This window comes from Rhinolophus sinicus, chromosome 8, assembly GCF_057876585.1.
Source record: "Rhinolophus sinicus isolate RSI-liver-muscle chromosome 8, RSI-T2T, whole genome shotgun sequence".
In the NCBI taxonomy this organism is placed as follows: Eukaryota; Metazoa; Chordata; class Mammalia; order Chiroptera; family Rhinolophidae; genus Rhinolophus; species Rhinolophus sinicus.
Window position 1 is genome coordinate 7,848,666 of NC_142508.1, and position 23,754 is coordinate 7,872,419.

Below are 23,754 nucleotides of genomic sequence, written 5' to 3' on the forward strand. Positions count from 1 at the left end.
CATTTTTATAATGCAATTCTCCTTCCAAAGGCAGGTTGACCACCCCCTTTTTATTTTTGCTGCTTATTGTATGTATATGTAAATTTGGGTCTGGGGGCTTGAGCAGTGTTGAATTGCTTTACGTACTAAAGTGTTGAATGTGTAGGGGTTTGTGTTTATTTTTAAATAGCAATGAGATGGAAATGTTAGGATACCAAAGGGAAAAAAAGCAGTCAAAAGGGATCACAATTTCCTGTCAATAAATTGTACTGGTCAAAAGAGAAGCAGCTGTCATCTCCCCTACTTCAGGACTCTTGTGTCATCGGTGACTCTGGTGGGGGGTGGGGGTAATGACAACAGGGGCATTAGTTAGGTGGCCCCAGAGCTGGATCTCCCAGGCTCTTATTTTACCAGGAAAGAGAGAGTGTATCATGGTCATAATGTTACTTTCCCTGGGATAGAACGATTATGTTTGTTTCTCTGGGAAAATCTACTAACAATTCTTTTTTGTCTTACTTGAGCTATTAAAAGATCACTTCCTAATTTACTAATGAAGCAAACGTGTAAACTAACAAGATTCTTAAAGAAGGTATTGGTACAAAATGACATGTATCTTTAAGGAAAGGATGCATGAATGAGTTACTTTCTTTATATCATGGTCATAATCTCTTTGTACCTCTGTTCTTTTTTCCTAACATGTAAAAAATGTTACCACATGGAGGGCCACTTGGAGATTTTCATGTAGAATCTGAGCTAGAAGGGCGAGGATCTGGAGAAATAGAAAAGACACAATAAAGCTAGAGGTAGAGAATGGGACGGGGGTCTACGTGACTAGGTTCCCCCAGGGTTTGCAGTTAGAGATAACCTGTGTCATATCCAGGTCAAGAAGCTTCATAGACAGGTGTGCTTTATCTGTGTTCTCTTTTCTTTTTACTGAATTGATATAGAAAAGTAGAAGTGTTAGAAGAAAAGAAAAGAGGGTCTTTGGCGTCAAGTAGGAAAGAATTCAAATCTGAGCCGATATAGAGTTTAAAGTGAAAGCACATTTATTTAGCAGAGAGTAAGTAAGAAAACAAAGAACACCCCTTAGACAGAGTGGCCGTCTCTGGTCGCAAATAATACAGGGAAGGGGCATGAGGATTCTTTTAGACCCCGGAACACCATCCTCGCTGGAACCTTGAAGATGGAAAAAATTGGCTAAGGATGGGTCACTTTCTTAATTGCATATTGGAAGGAATGAAAAGATACCAAACTAAACTGATAACCTATAATAAAGTAAAAAAAGATGACTCAGAAAAAGGATACAAGTTGTTTTATTTTGTTTTCTTTTTATATAAAGGCCAGCGCGTATCTTTGTGGTCAAGAAGCTCACCTGGGCAGCTCCTTCTATGTGAGAGACCTCAGACGACCCAAGGATTCTCATTGTCATGAAAGGTAAGGAATGGAAGGATTGCGTGTGACTTGGTATTTTGGGTCAAGTCTGGAAGTGACATATGTTTCTGCTCACATTCCACTATTCAGAACTAGTTATCTGGCCCCTTCTAGATGCAAGGGAACTGGGAAATGTACTTTTCTTGCACTCCTAAGAGGGTGATAAAATGGTTTGATAAATCTATAGCATTGTCTTTGCCACCGCTGTTTTTTTTTTAAATATCGCCTGATATTTGGTCATCCGATCATATTTATGAAAAAAAATATGTTGATTGTTACCTGTAACCGACAACATTGCCTCTGATAGCAGGGGCCTCTTCTCTGCAGGAGAAGACCAACTCAAGCACCCCGTTGGTGGGTGTGGTGTGTGGATGGGCAAGCTTTCTGCTCAGATAAGCAAGCTGGCAACCTCTTCTCTAGACGCCACTGCCCCTCCTAGGTTAACAGTTTCATTCCTGTGGAAGGTGTTTTGCCAGCTTCCTGTTATAGACATTTTCCTTAAACATATTCAGACATGTGGGAGGTCAGAAGGGAGGCTCTGACTCAGCAGCCGTTGAACATGCATGTAGCTTTCATCCCACTGTCTTGTGTGGAGTCTTTCTCACGCTGTCTGCACCCTGTGGCTCTGAGGGCCTCTGGAAGACAGCACTGCCTCACCTGCTGCTCTCTCCCCCTACCTGTACTGAGCTGTGTCTCTCTCCACTCTGATTTATATATCACTTCGGCTGGAGCCACCTTTGGTCTTTCTGAAACTCCTAAAATCTTGTTTGGCTATCGATATTCTCTGTATCGTTAAATAATCTTAAACAAGTTTTTGCACTATGAAAAACGTGCCGTTTTGCAGTACACTGACTAACTGGTTGAACATGTAGCTCATTTCAGTATTGTTTTTGGCAATTATAAACAAGTCTGCAGTACACCTTTTTGCACCTGGGGTGCTAAATGTCTGATGATTTTCTTAGCTCAAATTCCTTGAAGTGGAATTGCTGACTCAAAGACTGTTTGCTTTTTCAATGACTTCATATATGTCTAGCAAATTGCCCTCTGGAAATATCATGCTGTCTTCTAAGCCCATCAGCAGTAGGTATTATCATTAAAAATATCTTTACTAATAATATATTTATGCCAGTAGCACTTACGAACTGGGTATCTTTGTTTCCTTGACTGTAAAATACGGCCTGGGTATTAAAGTCTTGTAAAGATTACACATGTACCTCATACATGCCTATCACAAACTAAAACGCGGGCTCAGTTTTGTTTTAAAAAATGATAAATTATTTAAAAGATAAAAGAACCGGCTGGTTGTCTCTCAGGGTCCATTGAACATGTTATGGGGGATTAAATGAGATAATATATGTAAAAGTACACAGAAGTGGTATATATGTAATATATAAGTGTTAAAGATCATTGTTCTCTCTCCTAATCGGAGCCCCTTGAATGCAAGGGTATTCTAAATCCAAAGTCCTAGCTGGGACACAGGGGAAGCATGTGGATAGCATCTGAGCTTGGGGGCAGATGGTAGGACTGACCCATTACTGAGGAAAATCAAAGAGACCAACAAAAGATTGACCTCCGGGAATTTACTTCCCCTTGGCCAAGCATTCCGATTTTCTTTTGATGACAGATTTATCTGAGCATCTGTGTGTGAGCAATTTATTTGTAAGACTGCTGTCATCTCCTCCCTGTACACCATCCCTGTGGCTAAGTGATTTTCTGCTCACCCCCACTCTCACGCCGTGTTTATATGAATTTGACCCAGGTACAGAGAGGACACGTTTCTGGTTCACGCAAGAGCTCTGGGAATTTTGAGAACAAGTTGGCAGGAAGGAGGGGACAGAGTTTTGAAAAAGAATAAAGAGAAAAGAATGAGCATACTGAGTTGTGAATATGTAAAGGGCTAAACCTGGCTATGGAAAGCTGAATATAAAATATTGGAAAGTTAGGTTCAGAAATCATAGAAAAAAGAGAACTTGGGTTGAACAGGGAGAATAATTGTCCAGACGTGCCTCTGCCTTGACCTTTTCTGTACATGTAGGATCTTTGGGATGAAATACTGGCTACAGAAAGCATTTTACATTAAGAGCCTATTTTTCTGCTTTCTCTTTTCTTCCTTTTCCCTCTGCTTTTCCTGTCCCGGAGTGCACCCTAGGCAGTTAAATGAAGCCATTGTTTTACATCACGTTCAGCTCTAAAATACATTTGATTGTCACCAGACCCCCCCACACACAGTCCTTGCATCCCGCTTTGTTTCCCCCACCTGTGCCCTGAAATCAACTCTGAGCATTTTCCATGTGCTGCCTTATGAAGTAAATGAGCCAGGCAAGGGTCAAAAAACACGGCTGTCCATTCTGAGTGTACACCAATTAGGTTATGCATTCTTCTGCGGCTAAGAGATGTTAAAAGTCATAGCTTAAACCAAAAAAATAAAAAATAAAAATGTTTTTTTCCCATTTGAATAAAAGAAGCCCAGAGTGAAACTGTCTAGAGCTGGTAAAAAGCCTGGGCTTTGGCAAGATGGAGGTTCATTTCTCTTTCACATAAAAGCCTGAATGTGAGTAGTTCAGGGCACTTTAGAACTTGCGTAATTACAAGGACCTGAGAACTCCTTCCCTCCCTTCCGTCCTTCCTTCTTTCTTTCTTTTTCCTTTCTCTTCCCTATCCCTTTCTGTCTATATTTGGCACATTCCAGCTGCATTTATCTGGTTGTACGTGTCTCAGAGATTATTAACTTATTTATCTGTATTTAGCATCTTATGAATGCTGCTCGCATCTACACTTAGTTTCTTTACCCTCTTTATTTGCTTTCTTGTCTCTATAACAGATTCTAACTTTCTCATGTAACAATAGATAAATGTCAGGTATGTTGTTTATGTAAATAATATGGCATATGCACGTGACACACATCTTTTACTTTCTTCTCTCTTGGTTTTTCATTACATTAAAATTTTTGAAGTCTAGACCCGTTGTCCTATAGCAGCTTTTTACGTTGATCTTTATCTTCTCATTCTATACTATCCTTGGACTTGGGACACTGTCAGGAAGAAATACGGGCCTTCCCCTGACCTAGACAAACCTTTGCAGTTAGTGAAAATATCACAATAGGGGCTTCTACTTTGTACTGTTGTTTTCTTTCCTAAGGATAGTCGTTAAGCCTGGGGGTAGTGGCCACACCTTGGGCTTTTATGAAACACACAGCAGCCAACTCTTTCTCTGTGTGTGTTTTCCACATGGTGACACAGCCTTCTTGTGGATCTTACCTCAGCTATGACATCAAGGACATGAGGGACCGTTTCAAGGAGAACTGGAGGAGGGAGACTTTATAACTGGTATCTTATTGATGACCTTACTCACCCATTAGGGGACCTTGCCTCATCTTCACTCTGCTCACCTTTCAAAATCCTTAGGAAAGGGTGGAGCGTTACTTCTCCAAGATCAAACCCCCGCAATGCAGGAACTCCTAGGTTACTCAAATTTCTTTACTTGGCTTCCATCAAGCATTGGGTCGTATTAAATGTAATATTTATGTCTTTATGGGTAGAGAGGTATTGTATTTAAATATACTTCAAATATAAATATTTTAAGGAGTGAGGCTTCACAGACATACTTAGATACTATGCTTGTTGTTTTTTACCACTGTGATCAAATGAAGTAATGATATCTTTAGGAGACTTCTAGCTTAAGAGAAAAAAAAAAAAAAGCAGGAGGAGGTTCTTGATTGAAATGCATATCCTAGGCCTTATTTGGGCCCTGAATATATCTTTGACTGACTTCTAGCAGCATCTTATGCTTTATTCAATCAACCGGTTTTCCTTGGACAATCAATGTTCCTAGAAATCTTGTTTTTTCTCAGCAGTGTAACCCTGATCATATGCTTTTTTCTAGCTCCTAAATTCTACAGATGCAGACCGTGGATGTCTTCTGCCTAAGGGTGTGTGTGTGTGTGTGTGTGTGTGTGTGTGTGTTTGCTTGTCTTGTTTTGTTGTAACAGCTCTCCAAGCAATTTGTTTCTCTGGGTATGCTCTTGGAATCTTATTTTATTTCTAGAATCATAGAATCTAGAATCATTCAAAGAATAGGCCCATGTTTACTTACATTTAAAAACAAATTTCATTTCAAAAGATATGATTGGTCATTCAGTCCCATCTTCCTTCCACTGGTTGATGACTCCATGTTCTGGGACATTCTGAGTGCATTTATGGATCATTCTAGCACCGGAAGCATGCTTCTATTATATAACAACGTCTGGTAACGGTAAATACTCATTAAGTGTTTATTCTTCTTATTAACATTATTTTTGTACGTTGATTCAACTTTGGATATATTTTTCTTTTCATATTCCCTGATCCCTTCACAACTTTTCCTTTGATCATTTTTGTCCTTGCTTACAGGCCCTTAATTCGTGGAGTCCTTTGGGAATCCTGAAATTCTCAGTTTCTGTGAAATTCCCATTGCCTTTCAAATATTTGAAATTCTTAAGACTGCAAATGTACATGCTAGCAAAAAAAAAAAAAAATACCAGTTTCAATTTTCCTTTGTTCAACACTCTTGTGAAGAGGAAAATTAAATTTTTCATCTCTTGCCTCCAATCCTAGCTTTTTCCTGTTTCTCTAGCCATGGGGGAAGCAAAAGATGGTTCTTTTCCCTGATACGACACACCATCATTAAGAGCTCTGGAGCCAGACCGCCTGGGTTGGTTTCTTGGCTCAACTAAGTACTTGCTAATCTAGTGACCGTGGGCAGAATTATCTAACCCATCTGTGCTTTCTTATGTGTGGAGTCAGGGTGATAATGAAGGTCTCCTCAGCAGAGGGTCTCCGTCAGGATTAAGTCGTTAAACATTTCTCCACTCAGAACACAGCCTGAGGAAGAAAGAGTCAGCACTGATAGACATTAGGGGAACCGCTGTGGTCTGCAAAGCAGCTGTGATAATCCCCACTGTTCTCGGTTTACGACGAGAAGTAATGGAGTGGAGTACATTAAACACAAGAGCTTCATCTTCGGTCCACATTAGATGGAACCCAGAGGTTGCCTGTGTTGTGTGACCTTGGGCATGTGATTTAGTTTCTCCAAGACCCAATGTCCTCATTTGTTAAATGCAACAAATACCCACTACTTCTCAGGGTTACACAGCTTCTCCTTAGTGGTGATAATATATGAAAACAACTAGATTGCATCTGGACACAACTCTTCCTCATATGTTATCTGTTAGAAAAAAGAAATTGCCCATTCCCTATATCTCTTCAGCCCACTAATTTTTAAACTTGTCTTGGGAATTCCCTTGTCATTGATTTTCAATTTGCATATGAAGTTGATTTTTTTTTTTTTTTCATGAGACACTTTCTTTAGCAACTGTTTACTTCCCTGGAACTTTTCCGAACTGCTTCTTCTCAACTTCCTTTAAGTAAGAGAGAACTCAATTATAATCTAGCACATAACTTTTAACAGAGCGCAGCAAGATTTTAAACGAAGATATAAATGAAGCTTCTCCCATCCTCGTTGCTCTTAGTCACATAGTCAAGAATTGACATACCTGACAGGTCAAATAATTGTTGCTATTGATGTGACTCATTACCATCTTACATTCGGAATCTTAGGGCGTGCGCGTGAGAGAAAGTGTGTGTGTGTGTGTGTGTGTGTGTGTGTGTGTGAGTGAGCATGTATGTTCATTGGCCTCTCCCCTCTTGAACTTGATTTTCCCGCTTTGAGGCACCTTGCTCTGGGGATGGCAGCAACCGGACACCCCAGTTCTCATTTTGACTTTCCCCTGAATGGCTCTCCTTTTTGTCACCTGCCCAAATGTTTTCATTATCCCAATGAACCACACCCAGAGCTCAGAGCACCACCCTTTCTTTCACCCTGGTGGTTTTGCCTCGGCTCTTTGCCATCTTGGTGGTAGCTCCCAGTCTCATCCTGTGGTTGTTGACACCATGCAGTTGGTACCTGCTCTGTTGTACATACTGTTTTGTTTTTTCCTCAAGTTTTTTCTAGCATCACATCCTTGCCCTGTCTAGCTCTCCCCTTTCCAGACTGCTCCTCCCCCTCTTTCGGGCTCTCCAAAACCAACACCATAGGAGGGGCCCTGGTGGGTGGCGGTCGGACTGGCTGTACTTGCGGCCATTTTCATCACTCTTCCTCTGCTCGTCATTATTTGAAGTCCTTGCCTTTTATGTCCACAGCCCTCCTGAAATCTATAGCGTAGCATCCTCTGCTGACCCATTTTCAAATCCTAAGATGACTCAGTAACTGATTCATGTTCTTTTCTCTAGTCTGCTCCCGCCCCCATCTGGCCATCATTTATGGGCTCAGGCTGCCTACTGAGTAGCCCCGCCAGAGCCTAGATCTTATACCACTTGGGCAAACACCGAATGCCTTTGTCTTACAACACGATTCTTTCTCAATATCTTTTCTGTCACCATTTCCAATCCACATATTCTCTCTTCTTCTCTCAGTCACTCATACCATTTCTTCTGTTTCTCTCTCTTATTCATCCCTCACTGGACATCCCGAGTTTCTGTCTGTCTGAACTGCTCTGCACATTGTTTGCTGCTGTTCTCAATAGGTATTTACTATGAACTGAAGAGAGGAAGATGGAGTTTGAGTCGAACGACCATAATTCACTTAGTTACCTGCTCAAATAAGTGAAGTGGGTTGAGCTGCGGCTCAGTCGACAGTACTCAACACACATTATGTGACTACATCTACCAAAAAAAACATAAACACTGCAAATCTAACAAAGGCTCTCTCGATACTTCCCTCACCTGCTTTATTTCTCAGAAATAACCATTATTATCAATCCAGTGTGCATTTCTTCAGCCCTTTTTCTTTCTCTATATTTGCATTCTTTCCTAAAATAAGCTACTTTGGAATGGGGAGCAGGCACCCACCCGATTATTACTGGCTGAATAAATGAATGTGTATATGTGTGTGCACGTACACACACACACAAACTGCTCTGCATATGCATTTTGCTATAAATCACATTGCTTTATACATATTATTTGGCAGCTTGCTTTTTTTACTTAATAGCATATCTTGGGAATATTTTCATGGTACCACATACTGCTCTATTGCATTCAACAGTACTGCTGCTTCGTATTTTATGTGTATAGATATTTGTTTGTCCATTCCTTACTGGTGGATATTTACATATTTCCTATATTTGCCATTTACAGACAATGCTATAACATTAATACTGGCAAAATTTTCTGCCTCCCTGTACATGTATTTCTATGGAATTGTTTCTTTGAAGGGAATTGCTGATTAAAATATCATGTGCATTTTTAATAAATGTGGCCAAATTACCTTCCACAAAGACTGTAGCAGTTCATATTGTAGTTGTGGGTGAGAATATGTATTTCCCCACATGCTTACCAATGTCAGATGTTATGGATTCCTTTCATTTTGCTGATCGGATGGGTGAAATGGTGTTTGCTTTTAAAAATATTCGTATTTCACTGATCATTAGTTAGATTAATCATCTTTCAGTATGTTTGTTTTGGCCTTCTTCATTGTGAGTCTGACCTTTATACATTTTTTGTTCTTTTTCTCCTATTTCAGAGGAAGAAATTTCCCTTTGTTGGTGTCCAGGAATAAATTCCTCGTGCTTCCGTCTGTCTCAATTGTCTTCACTCTTTGACATCTCCAGTTTTCCTGTTTTCACAGATTTCTTCCTCTTGGCTTTCAAGCACAATCAGATTGCAGTCATGTGGGGATAAAAGACTTTACTCAACTCTACTGTTCCCTTGAATGCTTCTCTTATCCTCTGCACTCCCATACTTGTCAAATGAGTACTCCACGTCTGCTCCTCTCACGGACTCTAATCACGGATACTAGTGATTTTACTCAGTCCTAATTTCACTGACCTTTCTATATCTCTTTAAATCCTGTTACTATTTCTTTTGAGTCACAGACGTCTCTTAACTTCCAGGTGCCACCCCATTTCTCTTCTTACCTCTAGGATTACCTTTTTTCTTCACATTCTTTTCTTCCTTTGCCAAAAAAAGTTGCATTTTCAGCAATTCCTAATTTTAGACTTTGTTCTTTACCTTCCTTGTGACTTTGGAGATCTCATCCATTCCAAATGTTTCAACTATTATCTTTATAGAAAAGACTCCCAAGTTCGTATCCTAGTCCTGAGGTCTCATTAAAAATCTGTTTTTTTTGTGTGTGTTTTTTTTTTACTTTACTTTTTCCCATTGAATTGGACCACTGTAACTTCAGGAACAGAATACTAAATTATATTTATTGTTGCCCTCTGTCCCAAACTAATTCTTATAATTTTACCAATTTTTGTGGATAACAAAAGGGAGAAAACCTTGTTTTCTAAGTAGCAGAATTCTCCCTAGATAGAGACTTATTTTGTCTATAAAATATTTTAATGAGTCAATTTTGGTGAAGGGGGATAAGTGAGAGGGTGACATCAGAAAAAATCAAGCTTATATACGAAGAGATGGTCGTGAACTTGCTTTCCAACTGGGGCTGATCTGCTATCACACTTTTGTTTTGCTGGATATTCTCTTCAAGAGCTGAATTGTCTGGGACAATAATGAGGATGGGAGTGGCTGTGGAAAGAAAGAGGAGGAAAAATGTAGCTGGCATCCAGAATGGAAATTTGGCAAAATACCAGGCGTGTTTAAGAAGGATTTTATGAAGCTTTTCACTTGGTATAGGTTGACAATATTTTCCTTTCAGAACCCTAAAGCTATTCCTTCACTGTCTTTGTGCTTGTTCTGTTTTTATCAAAAAACCTTTTATCTTCCTTGTTCCATTGTACAAAACATGTCTTTATTTTCTGCTGCTTTTAGGATCTTCTCTCTGACAATACTTTTGAGTGTGTGTATATATTTCGTGTGCTTGGGTTTTGTCAGGCTTCTTGGATCTCTGGGTTTAGAGTTTTATCAACTTGGAAATTTTTCAGTCATGATTTCTTCTAGTTTTTTCCTTCTTCTCATCTCTCTCTTCTTCCTCTGAGACTTCAACAAATATATTAGACCATTTGATGTCCTATAACTCATTGGTGGTCTGTTTACTTTTCAAAATTTCTTTTTTCCTCTATTCATTTGGGTTTGTTTTTAATGCTATACCTTTGCATTCATTAACATTTTCTTTTGCATTTTCTAATCTGCCTGTGTCGCTGGGTGTCAAATGCATTGACAACTGTTGTTTTATATATTTTGTCCCTTACTTCATTTTGGCTGGAAGTAGAAGATCAATTATTTTTAAAGAGATTTAAAAAAGCAAAACAAAATGCTGTTTTCATATTTATTACATACTTCTGGATATTCCATCAGTAATAGCCTATAGCTGGCTTGTAGCAACTCAAGAGACCCAATTGTTCAATATTCAGAAATTTTGTGAGCCAGTTGTTAAACTGTTGGTAGCTGTTTCTCTGTTGTAGAATTTCCCCATACGCTGATATTTAAGCTTTAGGGAATTTTACTATAACCTATCTTCATGCATTATCTTCCACTCTCTCTAAACTAACCTTCCTATTATCCTTTACTTAGTATGTCCTAAACTCTTAGCCTCTCTACCTTTGCTCATGCCATTCCTCCTTTCTTGCTTTTTGCTATATGATTTTTTTCTCAGCCTAAAGCTCTATGCCAACTCAGACCCTTAAATGAAAGTTACACTGAGCATTGTAACTGGAAGTCATGTCTTTCTTGACCATACTTTTTAGGGCTTTTCCTGCTTAGGTTTTGCTAAGCTTCTTGGATCTGTAGGTTGGTATTATTTATCAAATCTGGAACATTTTGGCTATTATTTTGAAAACTGTTTTCAAAATAAACAGTTTTATCCTCTTTCATGTTCTTTTCTCTAGTCTGCCCGCACCCCCGCTATCTGGCAATCATTTATAGGCCCAGGCTACCTACTGAGCCCATAAATCTATCCTGTATTTCAAAGACTCCAATTAGAAGTGTCTTAGACTGCTTGGTATTATCCAAGAGGTCACAGAGGCTGTTTTCTTGCTTCTTTATTTTCAGCCGTCTCCCCCTCACTCCTTGTGTTTTGACAGTTTCTCTTGCCCTGGTTTCACGTTCACTTTTCTTCCGCAGTGTCTAATCTCATGTTAAGCTTATCCAGCAGTTGTTTTCATTTCAGATATTTTATTTTTCAATTCTAGAAGTTGTATTTAGTTATTTTTAGACTTTCTATTTCTCGCCTAATTATGTTGTATTTCTCTTTAGATCTCCAAACATATGTATAATAGCTATTTTGAAGTCTTATTGTTCGAATTAATCATGTCTGGGTCAATTTCTATTGACTGATATGACTGCTGAGTATGGTTACATTTTCCAGCTTTTTACTATATCCAGTACTTTTTAACTGGATGCTTACCATTTGGAATGTTACATTTTCTGTGGCCTGGATCTTGTTTTCGTCTTTCAAATAGTGTGGAGCTTTATTCTAATAAGGTGTTAATTTACTTGCAGATCAGCTTGTCTGCTTATTCTTTTCAAGGGTTGTTCTAAGCTCTGTTAGGGAGAATATAGATTAGCCTCATTGCAGATCTAGTTGAGTCCTACTCTATAGGCTCTCTGGGGTCTCTACTCAGTGTTCCCGGTACTCACCGGGGTCTATTCTGGTTGGACATCTTGAACATCTCTCAGCCTGTGCAAGCTCTAGTAATTGGCCATCCTACATTTTACTAGTAGTTGTTAATCCCCCAATAGGTATTCTTTGCCTGGCCTTGTGGAGTTTTCCTGTATGCACACACAGCTTAGTCTTCAGTCAAAGACTCAAGGAGATCTCTGTGCAGATTTCTGGGACTCTTTCCCTTCTCTCTGAACTGTCCTCAGTTCAGTAAGATTTCAAGGGTGCCATGCTCTTCCAGGGTTCTTTCTCCCCATAAAACAGCCCAGACAGTGCCAGGCAGAAAACTGGAATAGTCCTCACTTCGCTTGTTTCCCATCTCGTATGGATCATAGTCTTGTACAGTCTCTTGTCCAATATCAGAAAATAATTGTTGCATATAAATTATCCAGTTTTCTAATTGTTTATGGTTTGGAGGCTATAAATGGGCCAAATTGTGTCCCCCTCAAAAAAGGGATGTTGAAGTCCTAATCCCCAGCACCTCAGAATGTGACCTAATTTGGAAACAGGGCTATGTTATGTACCCGTGTTCATTGCAGCATTACTAGTAATAGCCAAGTTATGGAAGCAACCTAGGTATACATCAATAGGTCAATGGATAAAGAAGATGTAGTACATATATACCATGGAATATTATTCAGCAATAAAAATGTATGAAATCTTGCCATGTATGACAACATGGATGGACCTAAAGGGTATTATGCTAAGTGAAATAAGCCAAAAAGAGAAAGACAAATACCATACGATTTCACTTATATATGGGATCTAAAAAAACAAAACAGGTGAACAAAATAGAAATGGACCCATAGATACAGGAGAACAAGCTGATGGTTGCCAAAGGGGCGGGGGGTGAGGGGACGGGGAAAAATAGGCTAAAAAAATAAATTAAAAACCATTTTTTTTTAAAAAAAGAAACTAAACCAGAAGAAAACAAATGACATATTTGATCTCTTATAGTTAGATGAGGAAGACGAAAACTTTTTAAATATGTCTCTCATGTTGGTATAAAGCATAGTTGGGCTTCATTAAAAATACTTCTTCAAGTATGTTCTAGAATCATCAGAGTCTATTCTCATAACTAACTTTTCTGGGGGAAAAGAAGACTAGTTAAGAGTAGTTATTCTCAATGTAAAAACACTTCATGTGCCTATTCCTGTCAGGTACTTTCTAGTTGAAGATGATTAGACTTGAATCTCACCTGTGAGATTATAATATGTACGCAACCCAAAACAGCAGAAAGCTATAACGTGTAAATGCAAGGTTAAGTATGGGAAATTGATGTATCTGACTACATTATGTGTTCACTCAGATGCCAAAATATTGCCTCAATTTCTTTGTTTAATTGTCAAGAAGCAAGAGTACAGTGTTTTCTGTTGTTTTTTTGTTTGTTTTTCTGGAATAACATTATGAGTCATTTGGCCAGTAGAATGAGAAATAATTTTTCAAATAAATAAATAAATATGAAAAAAGATTTCCCAGAAACCTTCAGTAGTTGTTTCATTGATTGCATATTATTTCATACTAGAGATGTAGCACAATTTAACTAATCCTGGGGGGTAGATTTTGTGGGTCTGTTATGGTACCCACCTGGGGAATAAAAAACATGTTAAAAGAAGAAACGATCCAATAGCTGATGTTGACTTTAGTGTTTGTCAGGCCACTTATGTTTCTAGTAAACAAATAAAACAAGCAAACAATCAAAAAACAAAGTGGAAAGGCATTGTGGGAGAGGGTACTTGGTCTTGGGTTATTGTTTATTTTTTCTTCAGAATTCTCATTTGTGCTGGTTTTCGGTATCTGTCCCACTGATATGTGCTGCCTCCATGGTGTGTCTGTCTGTTCTTCAGTCCCTGTTGATCCGTGCAGGATGCTGTGTCCTCCACATCTCCACCAGGAGGCCTCTTCAGGCCTGATGGCATCTCTCAGTTCAGCTGTTTTCACATAATGAGAACATGGCTACCCCTGGTCTATCCTCTGTTCCTTAGAGATTCTTGAAGACTATCTCGGGTTCCCTTGTCAAGCTAATACATTCTAGAGCCATGTATTAGCTTTCCACTGCCACTAAAATAAATTACTACAAATGTAGCAGCATAAAACAACACACACGTATTGCCTTCTAGTTCTATAATTCCGAAGTTTGACACAGGTTTCACTGAGCTAAAATTAAGGTGTCAGTTGAGCTGTATTTCTTTCTGGAGGTTCTAGGAAAGAATCCATCTTCTTACCTTTTGTGACTTCCATCTGCATCCTCAGCTCATGGTCCCCTTCCATCGCCAAAGCCAGAAACACAGCATCTTTCTGACTCTGCTCCCATTGCCACACCTCTTTCCCTGACTCTCTCCTGCTTTCCTCTTCCATGTTTAAGGACTCTTGTGATCCCATTGGGCATACCTGCATTCCCTGTTTTTAAACTCAGCTGATTCGAAACTTGAATTCCATCTTCAACCTTCATTCCCTTTTGCCATGTAACCCAACATATTCACAGCTCCCCAGGATTAGGACATCAACCCTTTGGGGGTGGGGTGCATTTTTCTGCTTCCCACAAGCCATTTCTACTTCCTGATCTCTAGTAGGGACTCAGGACCTTGTTCTCCCCACCCTGGAAATTAGCACAATTTTCCTCTGCCCTCAGAACTTTGAGCTTCCGATTCTGCCTCTTCAACTCTCTCTTATCTCTTTCCCTGTTCAGGATGCAGCCAGGCAGAGGGCAGAGGGCAGGGAAATTCGGGAACATCTCCTTGGCTGACTCTCCTCTCTTTCCATCAGCCCAGGTAATTTTTAACTCTTCTGTAGAAGAAAAATATAGACCCTGCAGTTATATTCCAAATCTACTGTTTAGGGATAGATTTCAGTTTGAAAATTAAAAAGAGAAGAGTTAAATGTATGGCCATTCTCTTCATGTATACAGCTTTATCTTGTCAGTAGTGATTCTTTAAATATCTAGTGTGGAGAGAGAAACCCAACATGGTAACAAAATAATTTTAGGGGAAGCTTGCCAGAGAGGTAGGCACTCACCTAAGAAAGTGCCCAGAAGAAGGGCAAAGAGAGAGCAGAGGATGGTTCAAACCAGCTGTCAGTTCCGCTTGTCTGCCAACACCCCCTCATCTGGCCAGAGGTATGGCCAGGCTCCTCCCTCTTGGAGATCAACTGCCACAGAGTAGAGGAATCATATCCTCGCCAGCATTTCAATATATGAATGGCTTGAATGTATTGAATGAATAAGCAATATTACAGCTGGGGACAGAGAATGAGGAGATATTTTTCGTAGGCATCAGCCATATGGAAGGAGCTCCAAGCTACTGCGTTGTGACAGTGCTCAGGGAACCAGGAGCCAGCTGGCTACTCTGATCTGACTGACATGTCTCTTCACCCTCCAATCTGCTCTGCCATCGCTAGGGAGGGAGAGTGCATTGGACTCTCTGCTTGGTGATGACGGCAAGCCAAAGCAGCTGAGGAGTTACATTAGCTCTCCTGATTATGCAGGACCCACACAGCCCTCGCTGGGGTGACAGTCTGCCAGCCTAATGGAGCAAGAACGTTTCCCTCCTCTTTGTATCTGCTGCCACCTGCTGTCCACCCTCCCTCCCTCCACATCTCCACTCAGGACTAAATAAAAATTCCAGGAGCAAAGACCAAGGAGGACAGAAAGGGAAAGAAAAGGATTAAAGGGGCCGTGTGTGCATGTGGGTACATACATATCCTGGGCTCGCTCCCAGCAACGCTGCCATGCATAGGTATTGTATTGAGTCCTATTGTAAACACTGAGGCTGAAGCACCATAAAACATCAGTGGCTTCTTTAGTTGGCCATAGTTATTTTTCCTCATGTTCTAAATGTTCACAAAACACACCTTACGCTTACCACTTGATTTGTCATCATTTAAGTAAACAGTATAAGAGGATTCATTAAATTTGGAAAGGATAAAAAAACCCAAACACTCGCCCTTAATAGAGTGCATTCAAATGCAAACAAAAAATGGGCTACAGCCGAAACTCTATTAGAAGCCAGAACCCCAACATTAACTTTGAATTGTGTTACCACAGCCTCAGCAACAACAATAAACACATTACATCACTAGACCCTGGTGAAATGGGAACATGTCACAAATGCCTGATTTGCTTCAGGCTCATTTCTCCCTGTTAGGCCACCTGTGCTGCTGCCTTTCGCAGGTTCTCACCTTAAACCACTCCACCCCATCCAACCCAAACTGAGTAATTGATTTGAAAATGAATCCTCAGAGGACAGAGCCTGGCAAAGACAGAGAGAAGGGGCGGTCCCAAGGGACACGTGGGCTGTCTTCCAGGCAGCGTAAGGTCCTATGTCTCATTTCAGCAGAATGAGGTTAGACCAGCTGCCCAGCATGTTCTCAACCTTAGCTATTATGAACTGATGGCTTGGGAATGCCCCTCAGCCCCCACCCACCTCCCCATCCCACTGTAAACCTTTCACTCTTTGCTGCAGGCAGACAGTCCGAAAATCAGCCAACACTTGTAAGAGTGCGTGCAGTGCACCAAGCAAAATGCATCTTTCCACCATTTGTAGGTATTATAAACCTTTTCATTTCACAGATGAGAAAATCGACAATCAGAGTTTGCTGAGGGCTCCTAAATCAGCAAGAACCAGAGCTGTGATTAGAACCCAGGTCTCTTTCATCCCAAGGCCCCGTGATGTTTCCTCTACCTCTCGTTGCATTTAGAGGCTAAATCAGATCTAGCGAAGCCTTTCAAGGCACGTGGAACCCAGCGTCCGGCTCTGGTCAGTTCAGTGGTTCATCTGCCTGGGCTGTCAGAGCAGGTGCCTTCCCTCAGAGCTGAGCTCTTTTGCTCTGAATACGCTGAAGACCTAAATCTCCTGAGCCTTGATCTGCTTTTATCTCCTTTCCGGCTACCCAGGTGACATGTCCCATAGCTAGTTTCTAGCTTTAGATAGACTAAAATCCCTTTTCATCATCCTGCCAGTATCACGATTTCTCTGATGGTTACAGAGACGCTTGATGGTCTCCTGGGGCGGGGGGCAGGGGGAGCAGAGAGTCGTCTCTTGTTTATAGGTAACTAATGAGTCATGAAATATATTTACATACCAGGACTTCAGCAGGATTTCAAAACAGATAACTAGTGCTGAGTGAAGCTGGTTCCCAGGGAGATGGGGGTGATTCATCCCGCACTTAAGAAAAGACCAGCCTCATTTCCTCCCCAGCTCGAGGGGAAATGATCTCTCCACTGGGTGGCGGCAGGTCTCCAAGAGGGAGGGGCCTGGCCACCTGTCCTGCCCAGATGAAGCCGTGTCTACCACGCTAGTGGGCTGAAGGCTGGGTTGAACCATGTTCTGCTATCTCCTTCCCCTTCTCCTGGGCACTTTCTTAGGTGGGTGCTCTCCTCTCTGGCAAGCCTACCCTCAAGTTCTCACCCTCACCCAACCCCATGAATCCACAGCCTGGGCTGCTGGTTTGACTCTCTTTATACCGTTCCTTCAATTGCCTGGAATGAATGTGGGACTTTCATCTTAGAGGCTGGTGCTGGGTTTTGGTTTCCTCTGTCCGCTGGGGAGGAGTTCGCTCTCGGGGTCTCCCCTGGCCCCGTGGGCCTCTGCTCCTGTGGCTGTTCCAATCTACTCCCCGTGACTGATCCCATATGCTTGAGCCATGGAAGGGCTTGAGTCACCCCCGTGTCTGGCAGAAGGGAAGTTGGGTGGGATTCTTTGCTCTAAATGGCCTTTTACACTTCCCACAGGTGTCAGTGCTCAGACCATCCATCAGTGGCCATCTACAAAGGTGCAGGCTGTGGACAGTCCACTCTCTCTGGAGTGCACTGTGAAGGGGACATCAAACCCCACCCTGTACTGGTACCGGCAGGCCGCCGGAGGGGCCCTCCAGCTGCTATTCTATTCCGTTAGTGTTGGCCAGGTATCCGCTGAGGGTGACCAGAACTTGAAGGCCTCCAGGCCCCAGGACGGCCGCTTCAACCTGACCACTGAGAAGCTGCTCCTCAGCGACTCGGGTTTCTACCTCTGCGCCTGGAGTCTCACACTGAGCTGGGTGGGGCAGACATCTGTGCAAAAACCCCACCCTCTCCAGGAGCCCTCACTCAGGGACTGGGTGGAGCGTATTTGTCACTGGGTTTCTGACTGCCAGCCCATGTGAGAGCAACTGAATCAAGCCAGATTCTCCAAAAGAACGTGACTAAGGTCTCAGGGAGAACAAGGAAGATTCATGGGTGCAGAACCTGTGAAATGTGTCGAGTCAAAGTGCCCCATGTCTGGATGTTTAGTCCTAGGCTATCATATTCCAGCCTTTGATGCGTGCTCTTCTCCCCAATTCCTGATGGTCTACGCTGGGGAGTGGGTTTGTGCACACATGGGTGAGAGAGGTAGCAGACACCTGTAACTGGGTATGGTGTGGTGGTGGTCTGGTGAACAAATATGACGGTGCCAATTCCCGTGACTTTCCTGGTTCATTTTCACCAGCCGGAGAGTCTCCTCTGATTTAGACATCTTGTGGAGGATGGCAAGATGTTTGGTGGACTGTTCTGTGGGGGCAGAAGTGTGCTTCTCTTAGTATCAGAAACATCCACTTAGGGATTTTGATTATTGTTTTGAATTTTAGGTTTTTGTTTGTTTTTATTCCTGTTCTACTGTTTCTCATCCCTCCCCCTGTAGCAGAAGAGAGGGCAGAGAAGCAGATGGTGATCAAAGAGATCTGAGAGACAGGAAAGAGAAAGGGCTTGCCAGTGCAATGGCAAAACCCTAAAAAAGGAGAGATTACTTGGATGGGAACAAAGGAGAGACAAGGCTTCTGGGGATGGCTGGGAAGGGAATGCCGTGGTTACCTTGGCAACCGAGCCGCCTTCCTCATCCCTCAGTCCCTTGTCCTCTTTATCCTTAAAAGGGTTTTCTTTTCTAATGTTCCGTCTGCTCCACGAGGGGGCACAAGAAGCCTTAAAATACTCTGTTCCTGGCATCGCTTCATCTGGGACCATTCAGACTTGTTTATTTTCAGTATCATTGAATCTGCAGAGGAGAGTCTGAGACAGAGGCACAAAGTGATCAAGGCGGTGTTTAATAGCACGCAAGGGTTCCTACTGCCCCTTCCGGATCAGCTGTGTATTAAGCAGCTCTTACGTGCTGGGTATTCAGAGCCATCACAGGGGTTAAAAAGAAAAATGAAATATGTACATTCAAGATGGTGCCGGGCAGGGTCACAACATGATGGAATCAAGGCACTTGGTTTGCTGTGGTTTTTAAAATTTTGTTTACTAAACCAATCAGTAGTGCTACGGCCATAGACATAAAGGGACATGCACAACTCATGTAGCAGTAAGCCGCATCTCAAGCTAATGTTTGGCTAGCAACTGATTTTTGAAGATTAGCAGAAATAGATCCCTCCCTGAAACAGTGCTGTCAGAATACTTTTAGTTAGTAGACGGTTTAGAACAGTCTTAGAGTAACATGGAAATGGAGTGGTGTGGGGACAGAGCCAGGAGTGCAGTTTCCAGGCTCTCGGCCTCATGTGGAAAGGTGCTGGCTCGGGTAGTAGATGGCCATCAGCTGTGACTAGTCGGCCATCGACTGTTACCGGTTAGACATTAGACGTTATAACTGCCATGGCTGAGCTAGCAAGCAGAGATTGCAGTTAGCAAGTGAGGTTGTTTGGCAGAAAAGTGGACTGCAGGTTGCAGATCGTGTGGCTCCTGCTTCCTGTGTCTCCAACCCAGCCGCCAGCGAGAATATAGTGGTATGACTCCCCTATCTATGGCTCCGTGGGTGTTCCTTTTTGGCCTTGCCATATCCTATGTTCTGACGCGGGGAGCGGGAGCTGAGACCCCATATGACACCCTGCGTGACAAGTGGACAAGAGAGAAATTTCTCACCTATGTCCCTTTCCTCCCTCGGCCTCCCTTACTGTTAACATCTGACATTGGTATGCTGTGTTTGCGACTGTTAATGAACTGACATTGATATATTATTACGAGCTAAAGTCCATGGTTGATATTAAAGTTTACTCCGTTGTGCATTGCTATGGCTTTTCACAAATATATCATGTCTTGTCCTCACAATCACAGTGTCACAGAATAGTTTCACCACCCCAAATCTCCTGAGCATCATCTGCTAATTTATCTCCTCTTTCCCTGGAAACCCTGGCCACCACTGATCTTTCTGCTGTCTCTATATTTTTAAGGCACTTGGTTTTCCAGTCTAAACTGACTTGTTGTTATGACCTTGGGCTAATTATCTAATCTCTCTAGGCCTCATTTCTCCCGCCTGTCAACCTTCTCTTATTGGGGTGGGAAGTGTATTAAATAAGATGGGGTTTATGTTATAAAACCCTATGACTGAGTCTGATTTCCAACACATAGACATTATTTTTCTCTCCTTAAGTTTACCAGATATTTTCATTACCCAAAAGAAAGACTGATTTTTAAAAATTAAATATTAAACTATGTAGTAAATCTTTAAAACTCTTGGGGCCGCTGGACTGCTCGAGAAACATGGAAATACCCAGGGCCAGGAAGCGGGTGACACTAAAATTGGGCTACTTTGTAATTTTACTGGGATTATAAGCTTTGGGTTGAGTGTGCTTTGAGCTGCTGGAAAGCAAGCTTGGTCTATTCTATATCCTGTTACTCCCTGTTCCCTCCTTTGGGGTGTCCTGCCTCTCTGGTTTTCCATTCTCTCCTGCATTGTGTCTCCGTCCTCCTCTTGCCCCGATGGCAGAGAACATATTCATTACACAGACCTCACAGGTCTTAGCAGTGGGGTGTGTGTGTGTGTGTGTGTGTGTGTGTGTGTGTGTGTGTGAGTGACGCTCAGAGAAACCCAGTCAACACAGCAGAGATCCAGCTCGCACAGCCAGGGACTGTTCGTTTTCCAGTCTGTTGATTATCTAGGGCCCCCTTTTCTGTGACTCATTAGTGCCCCTAATTAGATGAGTGGAAGGAAGTGGGAGGGTAAGTGTGGGGATGTGGAAGGGCGTTTAGGGTACAGGTGGGACTAGGGAGCTGCCTGAGTGATGTGGGGGCAGAAGGGACCCCAACTGGGTCAGAGCAGTTACTGCAGCTGTTTTCAATTCCTCACAATCTCCAAGGTGCCGCTGCACGCCTCTGATGTTGGATGTGACCTCCAGCAGGTGTAGAAGTTAAGTTGAGGGGGAGGGTGGTTTGCACATGGAGCTGAGGTGCCCAGATCGCTCTCCAGAGACCCTCTCCTCTCCCCTTTGTCGTTCTAGTTCCATTACCAGGGTGCTCACCAGAGGCCCAGGTAGGAAGCAGCAGGAAGAGGTTGGGGCAGGATGTGGTGATGTGGTTCTGGTCGTGCTCAGAAGGTGGGTGGGGGGGCGGGAGTTTCACAGGGACCCAGAGGCAGGACCTGGTAAATATCAAACCACATCCTGTTGTGAGTCCCCGAGATGGCGCTGGGGGCAGGTGGGTGGCTGTTATCCCTTGTGCTGATGTTACTCAGAGATAAACCGCCCGGCAGCCAGCGCTGGGCTCAGACGCCCCTATCCCTTCCCCAGCTGTCTCCTAAAACACCCTGACGTGCAGCTCCTTACTTCTTGGCCTTTGATTCAAGGCCACTCTTCTTTAAACCCAGTTTTTGTCTCCTCATTCATGGCCCTGGACCTCTTTCCTGGAGGAGGGCCAGGGAACCAGTATCAGGCCTCTGCGTGCCTCTTGTTAACTCTGGCATCCGGTTCAGCACTGTCCCCCTGACAGCATGGCCACTGCTGAGGCTGTGTCATAGGTGTCAGTGATTTGCAGCTGGGACGAGCTTGGATTCCCCAGTGGCTTTCGTCATAGTGATTTGGGCCTTTAGATTTTGAATCACTGAATCTGAAGAGCAGGCCTGCACCATGCCTTAGAAGTCACTTTTCCCAACCTCCTCACTTCACAAAGGAGGCTAGAGATGCCCAGAGAAGAAAAATGAGTTGTCCAGGGCCGTGTAGCTGTGGACAGAGAAGGGCCAGAAGCCATTCTGCGTGTTTCAGCAGCTCCTGGGTCTCTGAGCATAGGGAACATGGGCTTTATGTTGAGCTGAGATCTTGCTATGAATTTTATCTGTGAGAATAAATAAGGCACTGTTATGCGGGAGACCCTGCTCGCTGCACCATTTGTCGTGCGGGGGACCCTGCGGGGTCTCTGGTCCCGCTCCCCATACAAGAACGCAGGATATGGTGAGGCCAAAAAGGAACACCCACGGAGCCATAGATGGGGGAGTCATACCACTATATTCTCTCTGGCGGCACTATACTCTCACTGGAGGCTGGATCCACACTTGCCAGCCCAGCCGCCATCTTCTTGCTAGCCCCCATTCTCTTCTCTCTCCTTCTCTGCTAGCGTAGCCACAGCAGTTATATTAGTGGCCAATGGCTCACTGGTTACAGCTGACGGCCAACTAGCCACAGCTGATGGCCATGCAATCACAGTTGGCCATTTACTACCTGAGCCAACACCTTTCTATGTGAGGCCGAGAGCCTGGAAACTACTTTCTGGGGCTCTGCCCCCACAGGCACAATGGATATATCCGATGTGGCCTGAGGATGGAGGGGTAAATATGATGAGCTACAGAATCAGAATCCTGCAGAAACGAGGTAGGTCGCAGAGATGCGCTGAAGAAATACGATAAAATGAAATGCACACTCCCTGCCCACCTCACCCTCCAAAAAAAGAGAAAAAAACCAACTGTCTGGACACAGGAAGGGGAAGTGGCTCACATATTAAACACATTGCAGACATGTGAAAAAGACCAGGGTTGGAGTAAAAAGTGAACTCTGTGAGTCAGTGGGGTGATGTGGGTACAGACGTTGAAAAGTTGTCCTGATGGATGTGATTGAGAAGGGGAAACTCCCTTTTTCTTCACCGTAGGTCGGAGTGTCCTGGTCTGGACAGCACACTTTTAGAAAGATAGGAGGGGAAAAACAAACGTAAATGTTTTCAGAAGAGAGTAGCTGGCCTATGGGGAGCAGGAAGTGCTCAAAATTGTGCCATATGAGACAATTGTGCCACATGAGACATGTTTAGTCTGAAAAAATATCTTTAGGCTAATACTAATTATTATAATAGCAGCTGATATTCACTAATGCTGTGATAACAGCTTTACGTGTTGTATGGATTGAATAAGGTGAAACCACCTTATGAAATTGTGGTTGCGATGGAGCCCATTTTATAGGAAGGAAAGCTGAGTCTCACCGGTGGTCACTTGCTCAAGGTCATATAGCTGATAAGTGGTGGAGCTAAGGCTTGAACCTAAGTCTCTTTGACTTTAAAGTCCACATTCTTTGTTATGTTATCATAATGTCCTCACCTATCCATTGCATGCTTTTTTCCGTTCGGCAAACTCAAGCTTCTAAACCTTCTGCTTATCCTGCCTCTCATAGATTTGTGGACTCTTGGCTGGCAGAGGCCATGCTAGCTGTCCTGGGAAGGACTCTCCTAGGAATATAATTATGACTAATGAGGGACGTTACAAAGAGTTTTATGGATACCCAATTAGGACAAAATCTTCACAGAGCTGTCCAGTGATGACCGACCCAGACAAGTCAAGAGTTCTGACCCAGGACAGGCCAAGCATAACTGGGGAAGGGGAAGGTGTTGGAGACTCCACCATTTATGCTTCTTTACCACCCAGAGCATCTATGAGACCAAGATCCGGTGAAGATCTGGCCCCACCATGGGAGTGAGGGTATAGAAGGCCAAGTAGTCATTGCTGAAGTGAGCTAGAACTTGGACAAGAGGGGTCATACCCAGGATTACCCTCAAGT

General features: G+C 42.9%; 1 protein-coding gene across 1 annotated transcript in view; it reads left to right on the top strand.

The window, feature by feature from the left end:
* The window catches only part of LOC141567572 (C-type lectin domain family 2 member L-like), a 209,848-nt gene that overhangs the window by 9,775 nt on the left and 176,319 nt on the right, over nucleotides 1–23,754 (top strand). The window contains exon 2 of the mRNA XM_088799870.1: nucleotides 1,319–1,413. The gene's annotated coding sequence lies outside the window, so the exon portion shown is untranslated. The remainder of the gene's footprint in view (nucleotides 1–1,318; nucleotides 1,414–23,754) is intronic.